The following is a 15630-nucleotide window of genomic DNA, read 5'->3' on the forward strand; positions in this document are numbered from 1 at the left end:
GTATAGACCTATCGCGGGCTTAGGTTAGGTTATACGATACCGTATATACGATGTATATTTCACATTTAGATGTCTATTGTTTTATTCTTTAAGCATAATACTTACACTAAATAATAAATAATAATAAATTGTGTTTACAACGATTTCAGTGTGGTTTATGATTTTTAAAACACCAAGCGGAAGCCCGTTATACAGTCAACACGATAATAGCTATACAATTAGTGACAAATAATGAAATAACTGTTATTTATTGAAAAAAAAAACCAAACAATACGATGCGATTTGCAGATTTCGTTTTTTCGAAAAAAAAAACGAGAAAACGGCTGCTGCCCGCGCGTAACAAGTACGTACACGCCACACGGCGAGCATGTGGCACGCGTACTTCGTACGACGACGGTGATGATTATGATAATAATAATAATAATAATAATAATAATAATAACCGTGTGTATCATAATACATAGATATAGCTGGTTTAACTAATGTGTATTATAATCTTCCTAGAAAGGCATACCGCTGGGCGTGCACAGCTGATACATGATATTATATATGCTGGACAAACGCGACGTCGTCGTTCTGACGCGGTGACAATGTATATTATAATGTGCGCTCGCCTGCCTGTGTATAATAGTGCTGGCCGGGCGCGAAGAGAGGAGATATAAAATTAAAAAAAAAAAAAATATGAAGAGAAAAAAATCAAAACTCACGCAAACGCTTTCACTTCTGCCGGGGCACCGGCGATCAGATACGCCACCGCGGCAGCGGTATTGGTAGGCGCTGCAGGCTGGCGCGGCGGTGAGGAAATCGTAATAACAATACTTATAATAGTGATAGTAACGGTTACAAACGCCAATACCGAAAACGTTATATTATTTAATAATAATATAACGTGTATTATATTGTACTGTCGCGCGTTTCATAACGGCGACGGGTGCGGGACGTGTGCCCGTCGAGGCCGCTGCCGACCGGACTTCCAGATAGTCTATGCTCCGACAACGCGTACGACCGGTCCGCGAGAGACACAGGAAAACCGAACAGCATACCGTACGAAGCAATCAGCCCGACCGCGCGATATCACACTATGGTCCTGAAGTTCATACTCGTGTACTTTGTCACCGCCGCCGCCGCTGCCGCCGCCGTCTCGTCTGATCGTCGTCCGCTGGACATGACCGCGACCAAGATCGAGATGACACCTAACAACACGATTCAAGTGAGCCTCTGCTGAAGAAGATTAATTTTTATCCGGTTTGCCGATCGTTCGGTTGACTCTGCGACATATTATAATATATTATATTATACGCGTGGTTTTTTCCCCGTCGAAAATCGTTTCAAAACGATAAATAATACTTACATACATAATAACAACGGTTATTTAAATGTTGTTCACGTATTATCCGTGCCCATCACATAATGTGACGTTTTAATACGATTTTGATTTTTTTTTTGATTTTAAATTCTTGAACGGTATAAACGGTTATTTTGCGAGTCTGAGGAGGTTTTAAAATACTATAAATGCTTAGACAAATAAATTAGTAATATTAATGTAATATAACCGAAATCGGTTTAATTAAAAAAAATTTTTTTTTCACGACAACAAAATATCACATTATACGTATAGTATTGTAATTATACTATTATTGGGTCATTTAAAATAGTTAATTTTTTCTTGATTTTAACAGCGTACAAAACGGTTTAGATTCAATACATTGAAAATAAATACATATCTTATGGTTACTTATACCTGCAGTACTCAATAGTTTACATTTCTTGTACAACAGATTTTTATTTGACAAATTCAATACATTATTTTGAAAATTAAACGAGAGCTTTCGAAACAAATTGTACTAATCATATTTAAGCTAAATCCAAGAAAATAAATAATAATAAAAAGCGTAACTGTATATTTGTACATTTTGTTATATAATGTTGAAGAGTAACGCATGTTTATATATAATATATATATTATATATTTATTATTTACGTCCCAAGGCCTAATGTATAACTTGGCGCGAAATCAAACATTTAAAAAATATATTATAATGATGGCCTTTATTTACTAAATGTTAATATCTATCAGTTTGTTAGTAAATGCAAGAAAATATACCTTAATACAAACTGTATGAAACAATTACAAAAACAATACAATTTGAGTAATACATTTTTTTTATATATTTAATATTTACACATATTTTAAAAGAAATTATATTTGATAATAATTTAATGATTAATCAAACTTTTTTTGAATAGTTTAATAAACACATGAATTTCTCCGTACGACCGTACCACCCAGATATGCTAACAAAATAATGATTTAAGTTTATGGTATTTTGTTTTTTATATAATTATTATCAACTTCGAAATGTTAAATTATTTTAGCAAAATATTTTAATTTGGCGCTCAAACAGCATATACGATTACAGTTCTTTATAAATCGTTTCATGTAAAATTTTCCTACGCTCTAAATGACCGTAACCTCAAATTATGGGCTCAGACCTAAATCTTTACAAAGATCGTCTTTTCTTGGCCAAGAAAAGTCGTATTATTAAATTCATATAAATACACGAATATTTACATTTTGTTAAAGTCATTTTATATTTGAAATAGAAGTATTAATAATTAAAGTTAATATAAAATATATTATACTGATAATTAAATTATTCATGAACTAATAGGTGCCTAAATAAATTAAAAACAATACTGATGATTGGATTTTATAGTATACAAAGTTGTGCGATAATCATGATTTATGATTAATTAAGCCATGTTAATAATGTATGATACATAGATGATCAATCTGTATAAAAAAGTTTTTAAATATTATTTAATGATTTATATGGCAAAAAATATATAGTAATTGTTATGAGTACTGAAATATAAACAGCATTTTAGAAAAAATATGCGAAGGGATTGGAAACATCTAGAGAAATAGTAAGTGGAATAAGCTACCGAGTGAAAACTACCTAGTTTATAATAAAAATGTTTAAATATCTGCAGTACATGATTTTTAGTTTTTTTATTCCTACATAAATCGTCCTATATTCACAAACGTTTATTTATAACGTCAAATGTCTTTTAATACAATATCAAGTGTTAGTATTAAAATTTATAACGTTAACTGAATCGTCTGAATCTACATATAAGTTATTTTTATCATCACCATTGGTAAAATATTAGAATTAGAAAAATAAAACAATTTTCTCACGCTAATACATTCAAGTATTAAATACTTTAAACGTACAAAAATAACTACCTTTTAATTATAAATAGTATTTTATTTTTTATATTATTAATATTTTTTCAATTTTCACTTTCACCCTAATAATTATTAATAATACATATGATTATAGGCTTTATAGGCTTTATTATGCTCTACATATCATATAGACTAGTGATACTTAGTTAATGTTTGCACCACTCTAGTTGTGATTTTGAAGTTTTATATTTTGTTGTAATATTCAATTTGATATGGAACAAAATATAGATACGTCAAGAAATTGTCATTTTTTAAACAACATAGCAGTTACTACAATGACAACAAGTAAAATGTGAGTAAATACCATAAATCCAGAAAATGAATCGATTCGTTAAGTATAACTAAATAAGTACCTACATAGATGTTGTGCAATAAAATATTATTATTTGTAAAAATAGATTTGTTACTGTGCTCAACGATTGTCATGAGAAATATTATAGCCAATAAAATATTTTTATAAATTACAAGATTAAATGTCATTCGTTAAAAATGCATTTATCAATAACATATACACGTGCATAAATATAATATATTAATAATTACATTTTTTTCGTCTTATAACATAAGATAATTTTCAATAAAAAATGTACATAAATTTAATATAGTATGTTAATATTATGTGGTATTTATTATTTCAGTACTTGCAGTTTGAAGATTTATCATTCAATCTAACGGATTTCACGATCTGCACGTGGATAAAACTGTTGAATTTCACACATTCGCAAACCATAATACGCCTTACAGGTAAATCAATTAATACTCAAAATATCATTTAAAAACCGAAATCCGATTAAATTTATTATCCTAAAACCTATAAAATTAAATTCAATATTTCAGAAATTGATTCTGAATGAGATCAATATATCGTGAAGCATGTAACTACTACATTTAATTATTAACTTTCAGGAAACAAAAAAGAATCATTAATGTTGTGGCGGATGCACGTACACCCCAAAGAAACTATGAGAGTGACGATCAAAAACCGCCTAGTAGCTTCGGAGGGCATGCAATTAACCAGAGGGCAATGGTACCATGTGTGCTTTCAGTGGAAGGGTTTTACCGGCGTCTGGGCAACTTTCGTTAACGCTAAAATCCACTCGGTCGGACAAATACCTATAGTCGGCAATGACGTGAGTGATAATCACCTGAATAATCATTAATTTTAAGCTAGGATTTAAATATTTGTATGCACCAAAACCCACGTAAATATCAGAATATGCACTAAAAATATGCTTAAATATGTTCGAAAAATGAATTCTAAAAGTCTTTATTAAATAAGTATAGGATAAAATCAACTTATGCGCCCGTATATCATAAGTATAATTAATAACATTAGCTAAACCTTTTGTATAGTAATGCACTTATGCACGGGTCTATGTATGTATCAATTGTATTTTAAAATTAGTTGTCAAATATTTATTATCATATAATATCGTATATTGAAAAGAAATTGAAATATATAGTAAGTTTCAAAATTTCTTAAAACTAAAAATATCAAAATATGGATGCATATAAAATGTACTTAGGCAAGCTTATAAAAATCTTATAAAGCAATAGTATAACATGTCATTTAATTACAGTTTTGCCTTAAATTACAAATACTGAATCGTCTGCATCTATCATAGTTAATGTTGTATGATAAATTAACCAAGATCCAATAATAATATGATTCTATAGCATTGATATTTAGTTTAAGACTGAAAACCACTTAAATAAGTGACTACTGAGGTTCTTGATTAAACGGATAATCTCTAATATTTCACTATTTCAATCGTGGTATAAAAATTAAATGTACTAGTAGGTGTATTAAAAAAAAAAAAACAACTTTTTTTAAATTGAATTAATTAACTAAAAATTGTCGAATTCTGCAAACTTTTCTTGTAAATTAATTTAAAAAAAATTGTAAATTCAACAACATTCGAGTACTCTCTAAAATTTATGTTTATTTAAAAACATACTTACTTGTGGTCTGTTATAACCTATTAAGCACGATATTTTAAAAACCATTTGTCAGATTAAAATATAAAATTAGGCGCAAATAAGAGAGTTCTATTTGTTTTTTCTATTTTATTTTTTTCAACCTTCGTGACGCAAACTTCAAATGTGCTGGGGCTATACCGAAATGCTTGAGACCGTGCCAAGACAACGAATCGGATTAGATAAAAGAAGTATTTTCACCCAATGAAGCCAAAATTTTACGGCCGACGACTCCCACATGGTTCTCTTTTTGCTTCTTCATTTTCAACACTGAATTAATGACGTCGATTAAAATCCCCAATCATCTAAATTGAAAAATACAATGACTAATAATAATTTATAATATAGTATACAAAATAAGTGCACAACTTATAAGTCTTTACAATTTATATTAATACTCTAAAAAATCACACAAGTGTACGTAAAAATATGTGTAAATGCATTGAAAATGGTTAAATATATCCGGTATCCGGTATAATATACAATATGCTTGTAAAATTGACGTTCTAAAAAAAAATATGATTTAGGTGTTAGTTTACAGACATTTATATTTATTAATTTAATTTATTAATGCATAACTAATTATAATTTCTAAAAAAAAGAAAAAAAATAGTAAAATACAGCAATAAAAATAATATGGTATAAAATAATAATTGGATAGGTAGACTTTTAGTTTATCCTTTTTGCTTCTACTTAATTGACAGACTTTATCAAGTCTATTTATTTTAATTTTCTCAAAATTTACGTAAAATTGCTACTTAAAATATACAAAATATTTGATATGCAATTAATATACTAAAAATGACCTTAAAATTATGAAATATGCTTTAAAAACTTAAAAAATTGTAAAATATTTAAATATATCTACATAAAATATTAAATATGCTTGATATTAAGATAGACAAATAAAATGTGTAAATCTCGTAATTAAACATGAACAGAATTTAGTAACTAGTAACTACTATACATATTTAGATATTACGTTATCCTCATTGAAATCAATACCAAGTTATAAATCATATGATATCATATTTATACCACTTATTTAACGGTTCATTTCTGGTATACTGATTAATTTTAAATGAACAGCATTTAAGAATTTTTCTCATAAAATTTATAATTGGCCAAAAAAAGCTTAATAATGTATACTTGGTTCCTTATAAGTTAGTAAGTTTTTATTACTGGAAATAAAAAAAAAATTAATAGTAAATTCTTATTAATTTTTGTGCGTTTTAAGGTCAAATCATTAACTACTAATTGAATATTATTTAAACAAAAAATACCAATTTTTATCTATTTTTATGTAATTCCAACAATATTATTCATAATAGGACTTAAAACTTTTTCATACCATTTTACAGTACGTTAGCATTGGCTTATGAGTTAATAACAGTTAATAATATAGGAAATAATAAAATAATTATTTTTGTATAATATGCCTATGTGGTTTTTATTTTTGAAAAGTTAGTTCGACTTAAGTACTGTATAAATACTAATAGAAAAATGAATTACAAAATGGCGACTCCTTTCAGAATGATTTTTCGTATGCAATGATTGAATTTAAATTTAACACATACATTTCAGTGATCTAATCAATTATTAAAGAAACTCGACCTAGAGATATTCTATATATCAAAATAACTACTCCAATCATTGCCAATTATTAGACTCTTGAAAAAATATTTTAAAAGCTATTTTATGTAATATAGAAATATTTTATTCTATCAAGATTTTACAGAATAGTAAAAATACAAATTTATTAAACATCAACGCATTTCATCAAGAAAATGTTATTATTATCATACTTTTTTTTCATGTTCAAGACATGGTAATAATTTGTCAAGTGTAAGAGCATTCACCGACTTCATCGTACAAATCGATTTAAATATATGTCAAAACAAATGCACATCGATGATAAAATACGACATTTAAAATGTCATTTGAAAAATTATTATGCTATTCAATGTTGACTCATAAAAATGTATACAATAGTTCGAAATAACAAAAAATATAAATATCCTTTTCGTGTTTTTGTTTATTAAAAACAACTACATTTTTTCATTTTTTGTGACGTTATTTAGGTTATTGATTTTCAGGATGAGCCATGTTAGTGGTAATGCATCTTTATTCATCGTGTATTGTTCGTTATTATGGTCGGTATTTTTATACAAAGACATTTTTTCCTTATATGTCTTAAAATGTAACTTTCTCGAGAATAAAATGTGTAGTATGTGATAGTTACTGATTTCAATATTTATTTTATTTTGAATTTTTTTGATAAACTTGAAAAAAATTATATTTAAAAAATACTTTTAACAAATTGTTTGACATAAATTATCTAATATATTTTATTGTTGTAATAAATTAACCATAGACACAATGGGCTATCAACATAGTGGCAACATATTATAATATTATCTAGTTATTAGATATGCAATACTCGTTAACCGCCGTTCTCATATCTATAAATGCACAACAAATTTTATGTTTCAAATCAAAAAATTAAAATACCTAACTCGTTCTTGAAATTTTGTTTAAAAAATACACTTGAAATATAATTTTTTAACTTTTCATGCTTATTTTCATACTGCATTTTTTTAGAGGCTTTTAAGTATTTATTTGAATGCTTTTAAAAATTTTACTTGATAAGTTGATTTATTAGTTAAAACTGCTTATGGAAGAAAATAATTGGTTATACTTTCTACTAAATTGAGTTTTTATTTTAATTGTTTAAAGCTCAGACATTTTTTAAAACTTAGTAATACATGTACATTTTTAATTCTAATTTCAAATATATAGGTATATATAATCATTTTAATACGTAAGAAATGTAAATAACACATAATTAACATTTAGGTGATATTAAGTACCAAAGCACTATAAATTATATCAATCAAAATTTCACTACAATTTTCTAACAAATTTACAATAATTAAAACTAATTGTTGATAGGTAAAATAACTTACACATATAGAAATATGTAGCTAACTCAACTTTTACAGAAATTGTTGAACGACTAAATGTTATTTGCTTTGGCCAATTAAAATAGCAACACTACTAGTGGGTAACTGAATTAATAACTAAATAAATTATCAATACATAATATAAGTAGTTAAAACGGTAAAAAAGTACATTAGTTAAATTGGCTTAGTAGACGATTTTAAAACTGATGATGTTGACATATTACTTATACATTTTTATAACAACATTTTATTCACAGTTAAATTGCAAATGAATCAATTATTAGTAAATCGTATTTTGGCTTTCAGACAGTATAACATTATTTTCCACAGGCATATAAAATATTTATAATGATGTATAATGATATATATTTTTTAATGTAATTACTTCTTTGTTTCATGTAGTTTTATCATAGTAATTTATTGTCAAATATTTCGTTAAAAAAACGATTCGTTGTTAAAATGTATAATAAACATTAACTTCAGCTATATTTCAATCATTATTTTAAAAATTTTAAAAACAAATATGTCAGAAATTATTAAAAGATGCAATTAATACAATCTAATTTACAAGTTATTATTTGTACAATCGTACAACTGTATACATCACAATACACTTATTTTCAATTGCAATAACTATTTATTAAGTTTATAGTTAATATAATATTAACGATCAATATAAATTATTATATTTATGATTTTTTAAAATATTTATCCATTTTCTTCATGAAAATGATGATTTTATTAATTGGACGCGACATACCTACCACATGCATATATAATATAATTATATTATAAGAGAACTTTAATACATAGTAAACTGAATCTAGGACAAAACACTCAAAATTTAAAACTTAAAAATAATATTCGTAACATTTTAATTTATACCAGTAAATAGCTTAATAACCAATTTCAACTTATATAAATGGTACAATTAATTATATTGACTACAATAACATTTTATAAAAGTTATCACAAAAAATTATACCTGTTAACAGTGTATTTAACTTGAGATTTTTACGTCTTCTAATATTTACACAATAATAGACACAAAACACAAAATAATAAATATACAAAAACAATCTTTAAACCATGCTTTTCATTAACAAAAATTCTCCACATAAGTATCCATAATTAAGAGCAACGCTTAGGAGTATTTGGCATGTACCCATGATGTGTCATCTACGTCGTTGTCAGTTGTAAATTATAAATGACTATTACCCACTTTTAGTTAATGGACTTTTATTTTGTTCAAGTGATAACTTATATATATATTACAATATTATACCTCATGATAACACAAAAATTTACCTATTAGGTATTATGTTATATTATGTTTTTATTTACGGTAGACAATTTTTTTTTTTTTTTTTAATCTAGCATATTTTATGATTTTGTATTTATTTGAATATCAAATAGACAATAATAATAAAAAAATCGAATTTTTATATAAATAAAAATAGATATTATTGTGTTAATAAATTATCTTATACCAATGTTTAAATAAAATTACAAGACTTAAAATAATATACACAACAAAATATATGAAATAATTTCAATATTTTGCATAATTTTTACCATAACGTCTAAAATAAAAATATAATGACATGATAATAAATGAAACTATAAAATTATTTATTTTAAAACAACTATTAAAGATATAAAGATAGTATTTATAGATACTGTCCATTTCATTTGTAAAAAAGGTTGATTAAAATCTAAAATTAAATATGTGTATTACCTAAAATATATTTCTTAGTATACCAACAAGTAAATTGCATATTTTTATACATTTTTTATGTTAAATATTAGGTAAGCTAGGTAAATTTACACACAATCAATAATTTTTATTAATTAATAACCAATCCACTAATGGTAAAATGTTAAAAACTTAAAAAATGTAATAGTTACTTATAATAACTATTATATTTTATGTTTTAACATTTTTTTTTTTATCATACATTTTCCATAATCCTAAAAGACATAAATATATAATTATACTTAAAGGGTACTTTATAAGTTAATTCCTTAGTACATACTCTTGATGTTTGGTAAATATATTAAAATATTCATAGTACGTTTTCTTAGGAATAATAATATATTTTCCAGCGAACTTTATTGATGCATATTTTGAAATATCATTATTTAATTTCTTATTTTCCTAGTTTCCTTCAGATATAAGCACACATAAAAACCCTATGAAGAGAAGAGTTGGAAAAAAATTAATTCAAATATGATTTTTACTTTAATCGAAATTGCTTTTTTGAGTGTTTTAATTCCAAATTCAATAATACAGCATAAAAGTAATAATCATTCCAGTAACTCATCTATTAGACCAGCTGTGCATTGACTTTTTTTTAAATTTATTTATCTTATCAACATATATACCTACCTATACAAATAACGTAATTATGTCACATATGGCTGTTCAATTTAAATATTTAAAAATCTGATTTTTAAATGTTACATACACATTTATAATAACATAATAACATCATACACCATTAGTTATATAATACGTAATCAAACTTTTTAATCAATACGTATTATTTACACGTCAATAACTTTTACTTGCCATTCAAATAATTCGGAAATTTGATTGTTTTCCATAGATTTAAAAACAATTGTTTGTGAACAAACCTAATGATTTGTCTACCTATAGAATAGGTATAGATTAGGTATTCATCACCTATAAGTATGTTTAAACGCATGTTTTTCCTATTTTCAAATTTACATTGTCTGTTAAATTAATAAAATTAATCAAAATGAACACAATGAATTTTGCGTAGTTCGACTTTATGATGATGAATGTAATAACATAATGATAAATAATAGAATTCCATATACAACAACAAAGGAGAACTAATAAACTCGCGAATATGTACTTGAGAGTTATACACTCATTTGACAGGTGTATGGAACGACACGTTCCAACATGTGTTTATCTCGTAACTTCATCATTCGCACAACTATACATATCATTAGGTTATGGCATTTCTGGAACAACGCGGTACAAATTTTCGTGACCCATTTGTTCCGGTACGGTTTTGCTTTTATCTTTAATTTTGTGTTTCTTTCCTCTTCTGAAGAAATAAGTATCATTAACCTACTAGATTTAAAAAATATATATATTCCTCGAACTTAGTTTTAATTATCAAAACTATTATATAATAATTTTATCAATATATTGGATGATATTTATATTTATTGAATGAATTTTGGATAATATATTATCATAACTTATACTCCAAATACAATAAATTTACTCGCAAATTCACTAACATTTATTGTAATTTAACGCTACAATAACGCGTTTCAAGATACTAGGAAAAATGAAAACTCGTAACATTTTCTCTACCTTATAGCGTTTAAAAAGAAAAAAATTATCAACATAGTAGGAAACGAAAAAACACTTTAATTTTATTATTAATAAAAAATAAAAACAATGAAAAATACGAGCAATAAAACCGTCGATTAAATTATGTTATCCTTTCTTGGCGTCCCTAATAGATGTAAATTAATTTTATGCGATAATGTCATATTTTTAATATACTTTTAATGTCTTATGACTGTATTTAGACAAAGTTACAGCTTTATCGTACAATAATATTATTATATGTATATAAAATGATATATTGTAAATATACAGATATTTGAATTTAAAACTTTAGGAGAATACTACTTGCGTTTCATAGGTAGCATTCCCCAAAACTTTGGATAAGTTGAATTCAGAAAAAGGATATTAATTAAAAGAGGGGAAAATTTTTCAAAGTTCAAAAAAGAAACCAAACTTAAGTGTTCGTTTTGGGTTTGAAAGTCGAATCTAGTTTTTGAAAAAACCAAACCGAACTGAACTCAAACAAAAAGTCAAAATTCTATAACTAATCTGAAATTCAAAATAATTCAAATTCCAAAGAAATGTTCGATTTCCAAAAAAAATGTTGACACATTAAATATTACAAACAAGAAATATGTATTTCGAGAGTTTATTTTTAATTTTTAATTTTATCTATGTCTATTTTATCAATGAAAACCCGTGTTTAATGCTTGTAATTATTTTTTAAACATAAAGTTGAATTTTAATTCTACTTCTATCTAAAATAAAAATAATATAATGAAAACTGTATTATTATCCAAACAACGGTTGTTTTTTGTGTTATTGAATTATTTATTAACTAACTGACTGACATACAATTATTTTGACTTTGTATCGTTAACAAAATCGACATTCGTAACGCGTTTGGTTTGATATTGAATACAATTTTCGGTTAGACACATGATTGAAAAAATTAGGTTTCAGACCATATTTTTGAATTTAACCACATCTGATATAAACTAATGATTGCGTTCAGCGTATTTGAAAATGATATTTTGCAAGTTTGCACTTGCATCCCATATTAAAAATAACAAAATGAAAATAATTTGGCAATTATCAAAAATGATCCTATTATTCAACAAAAATAAATAATCTAATGTTTTAGATACATGAAATAAAATTCTGTACTCTATTAAACTAAAGTATTTGATAGACAACTATTTTAAAAGCTCAATATTATTTGAAGGCACTTTTCAAAGTAAAAATGTCGTTGCCATAATAATGTTATTGTCTGCTAATGACAAATTTAAGTACCACGCTCCCCTAAACACTGTCAAAGTTTGTAATAAAATTACAATCCTGATAAAAATTTAAAAACTGTACGTGGCAGTCGTCGGCGATAATAGTAACAGTGGTCCACTCTCTTATTGTAAATGGACTTTTTGCAGTGATGCCTGTTAACACGGTAGCGGGAGCTGTCAGTGCAGGTTGTGGTAGTGTGTTACGGGCTGTTAAAAAATCAAAAAAAAATTTTTTACGCGAATTTTGGACCAATAATTTCAGACGATGTCGTCGAACGCGTGGAAGCTGAACGGCAGTGGCACAGGACTGGTGGGCGACGACAGCGCGCCCTGCCGAAACGATTGGCAAGCGTATGGCCTGTACCTGACCGGACCGGTGACGACAGCGGCGGTGGACGCGGCCAACGCGACTGGCAAGCCGCTGCCGACGAACGCGACCACCGCCGCGTCCAGGAGGACGAAGAGTAACAGCAAGCGGCAAGCGGTGTTCGACTCAGACCAGGACGACACGGCGTCCGGCAATAATTCCGGTTCGTCTAAATCGTTCCAGTGGTTCACCAAGACGTTCGCGTTTATAAAGCGCATGTTCACGTTCGTCATCATACCGTTTTTCAAGTTCGTGCGGAACACGTTCTTCCAGACCCGTTCGTTGGACGACACGGTGGTGGACGTGAGCGAAACGCACCTGACGGTCAGCGAAATCAAGTTCGAGCCGCCACCGTCGTCCGCGGCCACGGTCACGGAGACCGCCAGCGAGTCGTCGCCAGACGACGACAGCGTCAACAAAGTCAACCGACGATCGTCGTCGTCCGTCGTCGTCGTCGTCGTCGTCGTCAAAGCGGCAAACGGACGACGACAGCCGTTGCGGTGTCGCGCGGACCGGCGACGATCGCGTGACGGCGGCCGACCTAGTGGCCGCGGGGTCGGGGACGGCGGTGGCCGTTGACGACGCGCTCTCGCCGAACGCCAAGCGGTACCTGCGGATGGTCAGCGACGGCTTGAACGACGTGGGCGTGAACGCGGCGTTCGTCAAGCGGGCGTTCGCGTGTTGCAGCCGCGGACCGTTCGATCCGCGGACCGACGTCGTGGTTATCGACTGGGACCGGAATCGGGCCCACGCACACGGTGTGACCACGTCGCCTCACGTCTGCGGGCGATATTGAACACCGGCTCGAGCCTTTCCGTTTTTCCACCTCGCCCGTCAATTGTTTGCCCCGTTTTCGTCGCCGTCCCGACGTAATGCCACGTCCGATCTTATTATTATTATTATTTTCGCTATTATTTTATACGTCTAAAATAGAATCACAAGATACAGCGTATGGCGTCGAAAAATCTGAAAGTCTTAAACAAACATTCACCCCCCCTTCTCCAACCCGCAACAGAACCTTAATGGAGCAGGAAAGTTTATTGCTAATCGATAAGTTCTGCAGTGTAGGTGTTTTATTATTACAATAAAAAAAAACTAAAGATTTTTTCTCTTAGAAGTCCCCACTTCACGCATGACGTTTCGTAAAAAGATTATTCGATATGTTTATCAATCACCGTACGTTTAATTATGATATAAACGTGTAATCTATGCACGAGTTACTTTTCATTTTTATTGATATATACTCTCTATTTTTGATGAATTCAAAAAAATATACATATTGAACTAAAATACATTCTCCCAGAAGAATGAGCGACTGTTTTATATACGATGACGTGTTCTTATATTTAATTCCGTAACCAAACTTTCGATCCGACGTTACGTCTTACGTCTATCAAGAAGAGCTAGTTAACGTACAATGATACTCGAGTAGTTACAAGTACGATTTATATAATGTATGTATAAGAAAAAATACTTTATTAGAAAGTATTTACAAATAATATTATTTTTAGTTTATGATAAAATTGTTTAACATAACTCATAAACACATATTATTTATATATTTTATACTTAAATATTTTTTTAAAGGTTTATTTTACACTACAAGACTGTCGGATCTAGGATAAATCAATGAATAGTGCTAAACGAAAAAATAATATAACGAATATAATTATAATCACAAACATTAATTATCCTATATATATATATATATATATATAGACATAAAGTTAAGTATAATAATCTATTATAGCTACTTCTAGATATCAATATTATCCAATTTATAATACCATTAATAGCAAATAATATAGTTATAATAATTATTTTACGTTTTTACCTAATAATGAAAACTCCAAAATTATATATATTATGACAAAAGAATAGAAAAATACAAATATCAAACAAACTTAATATTGACCTTATCGTAGTATTGACAACGTCACGTGTAAAACAAACGCAACATGTTATCGTGTTAAATCGCGTGTTAAAGTTTGTAAACTTTTCTAAATGATTGTAAACGAAAAAATACGCATATAATATAGAGCTATATACATGATTTTCGGCTTTTTTATTGTAAGTACCATTATTTTAAAGGTACGTTTATTAGTAATTAAGAAAATTAAGTTTACGATCGAGTAAAACTTCAATACAAAATCAAATATAAAATAAATACTAAAATCATATACGATATCATAAACTCATAAAATAATTTCGTTAGTTTTCCTAGTATTTTAACTGCAGTATATGCACATGATAACCCCTAATAAATAATAACACTATAGCAATTATAATGGAATTTGCGAAATACACCTGCCATAATATGCTTGCTAATACGATTTATTTTAAGTAGGTATTATGCGATTTTCATACCTAACAAAATTCAGTTTGAAACACTAAAATTATATTTTATTACGTTGTATTGAACCCATATTAATCATACACAGACCATATTTATTATT

General features: G+C 28.1%; 1 pseudogene; it reads left to right on the top strand.

Moving 5' to 3' along the window:
• The first annotated feature begins 941 nt into the window (after window positions 1–941).
• On the top strand, window positions 942–14683 carry LOC112598346 (annotated as a pseudogene).
• Window positions 14684–15630: the final 947 nt, after the last annotated feature.

This window comes from Melanaphis sacchari, unplaced genomic scaffold (genome assembly GCF_002803265.2).
Source record: "Melanaphis sacchari strain LSU unplaced genomic scaffold, SCAv2.0 Contig47_pilon_pilon, whole genome shotgun sequence".
NCBI classification, from domain to species: domain Eukaryota; kingdom Metazoa; phylum Arthropoda; class Insecta; order Hemiptera; family Aphididae; genus Melanaphis; species Melanaphis sacchari.